Source organism: Astatotilapia calliptera, chromosome 18, assembly GCF_900246225.1.
Source record: "Astatotilapia calliptera chromosome 18, fAstCal1.2, whole genome shotgun sequence".
NCBI classification, from domain to species: Eukaryota; Metazoa; Chordata; class Actinopteri; order Cichliformes; family Cichlidae; genus Astatotilapia; species Astatotilapia calliptera.
The window spans coordinates 34,097,389-34,107,811 of record NC_039319.1 but is presented as its reverse complement, the minus strand read 5'-3'; the positions used below and the strand labels follow the sequence as shown (position 1 = coordinate 34,107,811).

General features: G+C 40.8%; 1 protein-coding gene across 1 annotated transcript in view; it reads left to right on the top strand.

Annotated features, from left to right (window-relative positions):
* The first annotated feature begins 3,697 nt into the window (after positions 1-3,697).
* Positions 3,698-10,423, top strand: part of brinp2 (bone morphogenetic protein/retinoic acid inducible neural-specific 2) — a 294,885-nt gene continuing 288,159 nt past the window's right edge. Inside the window, exon 1 of the mRNA XM_026148790.1 lies at positions 3,698-4,528. The gene's annotated coding sequence lies outside the window, so the exon portion shown is untranslated. The remainder of the gene's footprint in view (positions 4,529-10,423) is intronic.

The following is a 10,423-nucleotide window of genomic DNA, read 5'->3' as shown; positions in this document are numbered from 1 at the left end:
AAGCGCACTTAGCTTTCACAGTGACACGAAACATAAATGCTTTCACGCCAACAAAGCTCATTCTGCCAATAAAATATTGTCATACAGCTGACAGTGACAAAGACCCTGTGTGGGCAAAAACTGAGGTGAGAGCTGCAGATTTGAAATTCTGTTCTAAGCAGAACACCACAATATTTCACTTTCACTTTCACTTGTAATCCAGAAAACCAGAGAGTAACGTTTTGTTGACCCAGTAGACTCTAGTTATTTTTGACATGTTGTAGAAATGACAAAAGTATAATTAATAACCTGTAGACCAACGGCCTTCTATTTAGTTATCCCAATGACATGAATGTATCCATGCTGGTCTGCTGAAATGGTTTTCTGGTGAACCTGACTTGGCTAAAATGAAAAAAACAGAAAAAAAAAACAGAATAAAAACAAAACAAACAAACAAATATATATATATAGCACTTTTCTACTCTATCGGAGCTTTACATAACTTGCACATTCACTTTTTTCTACGGTGTTCTTAAGTGCTTCCTATCTGACATTCACACTCTGATGGATTCATGGGAGAGCACCATGGGGTTAGTATTTTGTCCAAGAATACTTGGCATGCAGACTGGGATCAAACCACCAAATCTCTAGTTAGTGGGGGACCTGCTCTACCACCTGAGCTACAGCCGGAACATTGCGTTCACATATAGAATATCTACCAGTTACCATTCATCTATTAAGATTTTGATATCCCTCTATCCTTACTGGACTTAAAAAAAAAACAAATGACTTAATTGTCAAAGGAGCTTGCAAAGAAAATTAATTAATTAATTAATTAATCTTTTATAGTGGACATTTTTCAAAATCCCCATGAATGCCATTCAAAACAACAGAAAACGATGAACCTCACTCACTCATTCTGTGCAGGGGCTTAAAATGAAAACTCACTTTGTGCTAAAGCTAGCCAGCAAACACTCCAGGAGCTGTTTTAATGGGGCACAGAGTTAAATCAGAGAGTAGCAGAAAGACATGAAATCTTAATCGACCTGCGAACTGAAAGAACAGAAAGAAAAGTCCGTCATCAGAACTTTATCGGTTTTGTTACCTAAGGTCTAAGCAACTCCACAGCTCGTTACTGTATTTCCCACAATATCCGTTGCTACTGTAATGACCGCTATGAAAGTACTGCTCGCCACTATGTCAGATCTTTCCAGTGGCAGCTTAGAAGTTTTTAAATTTTCAATAAATAAAGAAAAACGTAGTGATGGGAGAGAATGCAGGAGAGGAGGAACACCTGGCTCCAGCAGGAAGACCATCATGACTTAACCTACCCTCTGAGGTCTAACTCTAACCCCTAATCTGAACCTTGTTCTGTTAGAATGTATGATTTTTGACTTTCAAGACTTGTTCTTGTAGGTCGTTGCAATAGGTGGACAAAAAATAGACATTCCAACTGATGCATATCAAAAGTTTTTATTGTCATCAAAATGTAGGGCTGTGGCTACTGAATTTAGGTCGACTCACAAGACTGTAAAGCAATATGACCAATCTTTTAATACAGGAGCTGACGCGCCATAAGAATTTGTTCTTCTGCCTCAAAATCATTTTTATATTTCACACTTTGAAACCACACGTGACACACCCAGTCCTAAGACTCTCGAAACCTGATGAGCAAATTGAAGTAGCTGCAGTCACGTCGATACTTTGATTTGAGAAAATCTTGGAGATTTGTTGATGTGAGCCTTAAAATAGCTGTAAATAGGTACCTGCTACTCCAGTGAAGATGTTCCCCAGGTGCCTTTCTAAATAAAATGCTGCCTAGCTTGCAGTGAGCATCTCACTCCTGTATGGCAGCAAGTGATGAATGCTTCATGTGGCTCCAAGTTAACTAAGTTCATTTTGAAACACTCCCTGGAGCGTTGCCATCAATCAAAGCCTCTCCCAGGAGCTGTCAAGCAACTTTTCCTGCCTTATTCTGCTACCATGTGCGGTTGCGCCACAACAATATCCAGCCCACCCCATTTGCTTCCATTTCAGGCAGCTCAGGCACTTACTTAGTTCCCTACTTTTGCCTCTGGGCTGGATATTTAACATGCAAGACAGCCTCCAGCCTCCTTTTAACCCAAGAATGGCTTTTGGCATAGGCCAAAGAGAACAACACCTACTCCAAAGTGCCACCAACGGGAGTGGCGCCAAAGAGAAGAAAAAAGATTTCCTCATTGCTGATAATTTTACCCTTAAAAGTCTGCCATTTTCGTGCCCATAAACAGTTATAACCAGTACTCGAGCCACAGCCTACAGATGAACCTGAGAGGAGTCTACAGATAGACTGCAAGGAGACGCTCAGCAGGGGGAAGGCGATTGTTGTATAAGCTGAGTGCATATTTTTAATCTTATCAGCTAAAAAAATGATCTGTATTGATAAAAAAAACAAAAAAACGACCAGCCCATGGGATAGGAAATCCTGAACCAAACATGTGCTGTCCACATATCCTGGCACTAGGAAGCCCTGAAAATATTTCTGCCTGTGGTGTAGTGGGAGTAGCAGACTAGCTGATATGGAACGAGGCTGATTTTAGGGGAATCTGTTATTTTTAAGCTTTTCCACGGTAGTTGCTCACAGCATTGAGCAACTACCGTGTATGCAGTGATGTTCTCAGTGTTCCCTGCCAATATTAGAACATGAGCATCACTGAAACAAACTCGTACATCGATAATGTAGACCCTGAAGTCTAGATGATGAAGTAAATCACACAAATCCAGATGTTTTATTGTCATTGGCCTCCAACTTAATAATCGTGCTGCTCATTTGTTCCAAAAAAAAACAAAAAAACAACCCACATCAGCCTTCATCGAACCACATGTTGAAGTGTTTCCAATTTAAACTGGTAACAAATGCCATGTTAGAGGTAGTGATAGTTGCACAAACACATAAATTTCAACCAAGTGACTGCGGTTTTCCAGCTGTTTACTTTTATTTTCACCTAAAATTTTTTTAGTCTTAAGTTACCTTTAGGTTCCATGCTTAAGTCCTACATTTCAGGTTTGTTGTCTGAAGTCAGAAACAAAATGGTTTTCTTGCACATGTACCAAAACCGGTTCCCTTGTACACAAAGGACCGGGCTGTAGCCACCAATTCATCTTAGACTCATCAAGGAAGCTACTCAGCTTTCAGCCACCATATATATATATTTTTTAAAAAGAAGTAGACAGACAGTCAGAAGTGTGTATGCTTAGCATTGGTGGATGCTGTCATTATGTGTTCCATTCGGCTGAGAGTCAAATATGGCTAAAGCACTGCCAGTGACTTAGTGGGTAAAAGAAATGAACTAAAGAAGAAAAAGAGGAGGGACGCATTTTCACGTTCATTAGCCGGCCTGTCCCTCTGGGCTCAAACACAGAGCTCAGTGCACGAACTGCCCTCCCCGATGAACCCATCCATCCACACATAGCACACAAACTGCATTATCCTCATTTCCTGGGACACTCTCCTTCCCCTTTTACCTTTCTTGCATCCCACTTCTCCCATTTTCACCTCCGTCGTAGTTTATCTAATGCCACCTCTCTCCACCCTGTCTTCTTTCCTGTCCCTTTCTCCCCCCTTTTCTTAGAACACATCATCGCAGCCTTCCTCACCATCCCCGTCTTCGGTCTCTCCGCTTTCCAGCCAATGGCTGCTGAGAGGGGCGTGGTTAAATAGAAAGCGGATGGACGGAGCTTGTTGGGGGAAAAGGGAGAGGGAGACACAGAGGAGAGCGACGATGAACAGAGACGCTTTCCTTAGCTTCCTGGAGAAGCAACGCCAGGCTTGACACTGAGTGATGATTGTCACGCAGAGAGAGTCGGAATAATAACGCGGAATCAAATCCACAGAGAGAGGGGAGGAGGGGGCTCAGTCTGTGGATACCTGCGCGTCTCCACTCCGGCCGCAGGTGCGCTAGGGTCCCTCTAAAGGGAGTTTGATCTGTGAGAGGCAAGTGCGAGAAGAACCAGTCCTGCAGGGATTATTTTTCATTTTCTCGCCAAGTGTCAGTTTTATTTATTTATTTAATTTATTCTTTTAGTTAAACTGAAAGCAAACTTTCTCTCCCCTTTGCGCCACCTGCAGTCATAGTTCAACTCCAGGTCTGACTCCAGCTTCATTCTGAGCTTTGTAAGTCTGTGGGCTGTTCTTTCAGACCTTTCCTGAGCTCGGATTACACTGGACAGCACCTCCAGTCTGAAAGGAGAATTCCTCAGAACTCCCAAGTTAACGAGAATCGGGAGTCCTTTCCAGTCCAGTCTTTGCTTTAAAACGAGCTGATGAAGAGAACAATGTCTGGATTATTGCAGCCGCTGTTCAACCTGCCCCGGGAAAGGGGGGAGGAGTGAGGAAAGCAGTAAAAGAAGGGAGGAGGAAGAGGTGAAGAAGGGGGGGAAGTCGGCGGCGTTTAGCTGCCGTCCACTAGTTCTTTAACGCCTTTGCTGCCCGGGTTCTCCACTCTCTTTTTACGAGATACACGAACAAACATCAAGAGACGCGCGGGGAGGACCTGCGTTCACACCCTGGGTGAGTTTGTGTGTGTGTGTGTGTGTGTGTGTGTGTGTGTGTGTGTGTGTGTGTGTGTGTGTGTGTGTGTGTGTGTGTGTGTGTGTACACTGGGGGAATCAAATGTGGGGAATAGTAGGGGATCGCTGTTCTGCGTGTTCGTGCCAGGTGCGTTTTTACGCACAGCTCACTCCGGGTTGATACGCACAAGTCAATGTGGGTCCAGGAGGATTAGTGACGCATGATCGATAAGAGATGTGAGAAAAATGAAGAGATTGCAATTCAGGTGAATGTGACAGGACGCTTGTTTTGCCCGTTTAAGCAACTCTACGCCCAGAAAAAATGCGTAAATAAATACTGGCGCTCACACGTGGGTCTTTATTTGTCATTTTCCCCTAATACATTGCGCATGTTTCCAATAAAAATGTGCGCAATTGTGTTCCGCTTCAACCCGCAGAGTCTACATTCCCGTCACGCTTGGGAAACGCGTTTCTTTGACAGCTTATGACAGCTAAATTGTAGTGTATGTATAACAACCTCACAATCGTGTGTGTGAGTGTGCGGACAGAAAAAAAACCTCGCTGTTCTAACTAGTGAGCACCTTCCTGCCTGCCTCTCTCCTCCCAGTGTGTCTTTCTCTGCCTCCGCGTGTGTGTGTGCGCGCGAGATTGTTGCTCCATCAGTCACCCTGAATGCCTGCCACGCACCGCACAATTTCTCACAAATTCGCTCAACCATGTAAGCACATTTACCTGTCAGCTACTTTGTCGAGACTACTGTAAGTAAGAAATCCTCAGAGAAGACGAGGTGCTGCCTCGGCAGCTGTGTGCTATATATATATATATATATATATATATATATATATATATATATATATATATATATATATATATATATATATATATATATATTCCTTTCCCTCCGTAATGGGGTCCAGTCAAACAAATAATGGGGGAGGAAGAAGAAGTGAAAAAGGGAAAAGGTGAAAACCCAACTCTGGGAGCGGGACACTTGCTCACCGAAAGAGATCAGTTTTCCATCGTTAAATAATGCACCATTCAATCAGCGTACACACCCACACGCTCACACTCGTTCACCTGGAGGGAGGACAGCTCTTCCCGTTTTCCCTGCCTGCGTTTAAACAGCAGTGACGCGCTGACGAATGCTCGCTGGAAGAGCCTGCAGATGAAAGGGTGAGTGCAGGACACAGCGGGCGCATAATGGCGTGTTTTGTAAAAAAGAGCGTGAGCGCAGAGCCGTCCTAACTTCACAAAGTGAGAAGTGATATTGAACGCTCCCGACCAGCGATGGGTGCGGGCGAAGTGGCCGTTTGAGAGAGTTGACACACGCACCAAACTGCAGCCATTCCTTATCGATATTGTTATGCTTTTGGGCCCCGATTCAATTATTCCGCTGTTGTGCAGTACAGTAGATACCAATGTATGATTGAAATCAATAACACACAACATTAAAACAATCACCATGAACTTCAGAGATTTTCCTGAGAGAGACTGAAAAGGAACCTCTGAATTCTAGTTGAGGTGAATAATTTGCCATTTTTATCCTTTCTTGTGTCCAAATCCTCCATTTCCCATAATGCAACCAATTTGCAAGCCTTCTTTGCTGTTTGAGCTCCATATTTGTCAAACTTTGAGCACTCGGTCTGGAACACAGCCTTTATCAAAACTACGTTATAGAACATCATGGTAACAAAGAAATGCAGAAAGTATTGTCACTATGATTTCACTGAAGTTGATACTGTCCAGATAATATTGAACAGTATAATCTAGAAAAACAAAACAAAACAAGAGCCTTATCTCCACAATGGAGTTCACTCCAGCTGCTAGAAATTGTAACTAGAGCACCATATACACTCCTAAATATAGCCCCCAACAATTGCAGGCACATGTCCTGGTGTTGAGTAAGGAAATGACTCTTTTAATATTAGATCTGTGTGCTGCCATATGAATGTCACGGTGTCCTGAAGCTGAAAAGATTGCACTGATATACAAATGCATTGGTGATTTAGATATTTTTATGGACACAATGAAGTCAAAGTGGTAGTACCTTTTAAATATATATATACAATTTTTAGATTTTCACCCAGAAATGACATATTAGGGGTAATTTTTAGGTTCAGCATCTTGTCTGAGCATGGTTTTGCTTGCAAACTAAAGGAGCCAGGAATTAAAAGACAACCTTAAGATTGGTGGACAGCCTGCTATCCTGCCTGAGTCGTAGCTGCCATATAATATGATGAACTCTGCACAAGACAGAGTAGACAATTATGGTATACCTCGAGAGTGCAGGATAAATATTGCAATTGCAAGGTGATTGGCTGCATCGTAATACCACAACCTTTCTCTCACAAAAGCATCCATATAAAGAATTCCATCCATCAATCAATCCTTCCATTTATTTTTTCCGGTTATCCAATTCAGGGTCGCAGGGGGGCTGCAGCCTATCCCAGCTGTCCTAGGGCGAGTGGCAGGGTTCATGCTGGATAGAGGAGAGGAAGTTACATAATGAGATGTTTAGAAAAACGGTTTATCAAAAAAATATATTAAACAGAGATTATTAAGGAATCAGATGCAGAAAGTTTCCCACTAAAGTATTTAATTTTTCTCCTTTTTAGCCTTTCTGCCGTCTCAGGAGAAATGAATGTCCGAGTGCTCACATTAAGTCCGTGTGCATGTTTATCAAATCACTGCCTAAAGCCTTGCATTCGATCGCACATTTCACTGCTTCAGATGTGTAGAAGGGAGCTTGGTTTCACTTGTATTCTAATGCAGTGCTGTTGCTGTTTGTTTCTTTGGTTGAGAATCATACAGCCTCCGTAGGTGGAATGAAACCTGTGATTCATCAGATACCCTAGTGCAGGCAGGCTTAAAGGGAAAAAAAAAACACCTTAATGCATTCTATCATTGTGGTAATATTCCAGTAGCAATATAAAATAGCAAAAACAAACAACTTTGCACTGTGTTTAGGACCTTGGAGAATCCTTTTAAAAGGCTCCTGCTGGTCCCCACTTAAGAACCAGTGCACCCATGCAGGAGTACATCGCTCTGTAAAAAAGTTTATGTGCTTACAATAATAATTTGTTGATATAAATTGGCTCCCACAACATCTTTCAGACCTTATGAGACCTTATACCAGATAAGATTAATTGAACATTTGGTATCATCCATGTCTGTGGATGTCTGCTTTTGGTGGTGCTCAGTTGTTCCACAGTCAATGACGAGATGGAACACCTCCTAGTGCACTGACCCCTTTTCCATAAGGGAAATCAGCTTGGCTGATGTTATTAGGTCCTGTTGTTTCCACGGATTTCTCCTCACATTTTCTATTTACAGTATCACTTAGCCTGATCTCAGTCCCGCTCATTAGCCTTCATCAGGACACCTAATTAATGCATTGGGCTCACTTTTGTGCCATTTCTTAAAGTGGAGCTTTAAGAAATGTTTGGAACCCAAACCAGGACCTCTCCTTAAAGCAGCAGCTGAAAACAAATTGGAACTAACTGTGAAAACAAAGCTTTCTCTGGGGAAGTGAACAATGATATCCACGTCGTTTGCGTATCTCTGAAACACCAGTGGATTATTTCGGGATACTCCATCTGTGACCTTTCTTCTGCTTCATAAGTGACGTAAACGTCCGAGCTAAATCTAATGTCGCCTTTATTGTGAGTTGCTTTTCAGAAAAACGCATCAGCTAAATGCATGTATATAAATGTAAATGTCTGCACTCAGCCTGCGTGCTTTTCTAGTGCATTTGATACAGCTGTGTCCTTCAAACTGCAAGGACATGTGGAGTTATTGAGAATTCTTTTCAATGATTGATACATAATAGCTCTCTTTCAGATTTGCACCCTGTCTCACCTGGATGCACTGTGAACTTTTTTTCCCCACACAAGCCATATATGTGTTTTTTTTAAATGCCCGAGTCAGACTGTGGAAGCATCTGAAAATAAAGTTATTCATAAATACACAAAGGTGCCTTTTTCTATAGGCTCTATTTGCTGTGCTTAGACCAGCCCAGTGCATTTTATACAGGCATGGTTGAGAAAATACCAAATTTCTCCTCCACTAATGAACCAGTGGACATGAAACACTGGATAATTCCATTTCACTGTATTTTTTAGTGTGACTGAAACATTTAGCCAGTTTATCGGGTAGTTAATTGACTGCAAACTAATGGACTTTTCGATAATTAGTTAAATCACTCAATATTTTGGAAAATACACCCATCTACTCTTGTGGCACGATGAGAAGTTCTTAGTACAGACTAGAGAGTGTTAGTGTTGCTTAGCACCCAGTCAATAGTGTATTAAGCTTTGTGCATATTTATTTACTTACTTGCTTTGGACAAAGCCAGGCTAGCTGTTTGTTTCCAGCCTTTGTGCCAAGTTAAAATAATTTACTGTAGCCTTCAGTCTTCTTATTTCAAAACAAGAAAGTAAAAATCACATTTCCTAAAATATCAAACCTTTGCTCTTCCAAGCTCAAAATGATGTTTTTTTCTTTGCAATATGGAAGTTATGATGATGGCTTATTATTTAAAAGTGGCATCATGACTTTAATGTGTTATATGTAACACATTGAGTATACAATACTAAAAGCTCTATATGTGAATAAAATAATGTAGGTGTAAAAACAAGAATATTACTGAGATAAAATCTTGCAAGATAAAGTTGACTTAATAGTATGGTCTTATTTGACTGTTAATTTATATATCTAATATAATAGTATATCTCAAAATTGATCTGAGACCACTCTAACAAAGAATAATTAATTACTGATGATTTTTTCTAAACCTGAATGCTAAAAATAGACTGTTTCCATCATGTCAAATATGATCTTTTGTACGTACTCTTTCCCTGTGCACTATAATGTCATTATGTTTGTAATTGAGTTCATGGAAATTAAAGTTAAAGCTTTTATTGTGAATTTCATGGGGAAAGTTTTGAATAAGAGAACTGTGAATTTAAGAGCAAATCTACTTTTAAATCAGTGTTAGTGTTATATGGCTATTACCAAAGAATACTTTACTTTAGAAGTCATTGTTATATCTGCAAATCCCAATGCAGATGTAAGTGGTAAAGAGTTAAAGCTGCACAAGTCTAGTACTCATCTTACCAGAGCCTTCCTTTTTCATTTAACCTGTGATTTCATCTTTTAGTTGTCACTGTAGAAATTGCAGGATCACATCCAGGTATACCTAGCTTAAACCAGGAGCAGCTATTAGCCTTGCAGCAACAAAAAAAAGAAAGAAAGAAAGAAAAAGAAAAGAAAAAATAATAATTCTGCCTTCATGATGGTTATGGTTCATGAAGTTCTTTCACAGAGGTCTAAAGTGAACATTTTCTCTAGTGCATGTATAACATATACTTCAAAGCCAATCTTTTGTGAACCATAGAGGAACGCAATTTGGAATTATTGATTGACCCACATGATGTTTGTCTGTGCTGTGTATGTCTGAACTGTGAAAAATCTTTTAAGCAATGATCTCAAGCTGCACAGGAGCGTGCTGCATGGGGCACATCAAGTAATTGATTATTGATTGATGGACGTACAATATCATTTTAGATCTGTGCACCAATCTGCTTGTTGCATTGTTGCCAGTGTGAGAGAACTGATGTGAATCCACATCCCTGGGAGATTCAGTATACTCTAAAGCAGCAGGCTGTATCTTCTCTTGGATGCATTGTGATTCACCCTGCTGTAGGTTCAAACACCTGCATTGACTGAGCTGGTCAAATTGAGACTTTCAATTACAGTCATGAAATGAAAGAAAATCGAATCATTTCATGAAACAAATTAACTGTCTAATAATTCCGTGAATTAATTAACCTGTCTGCTGATGAAAGGAAGCCAAGTTAACTGTTATAGAGCCATTATGTCAGCTTGATTAAGCACA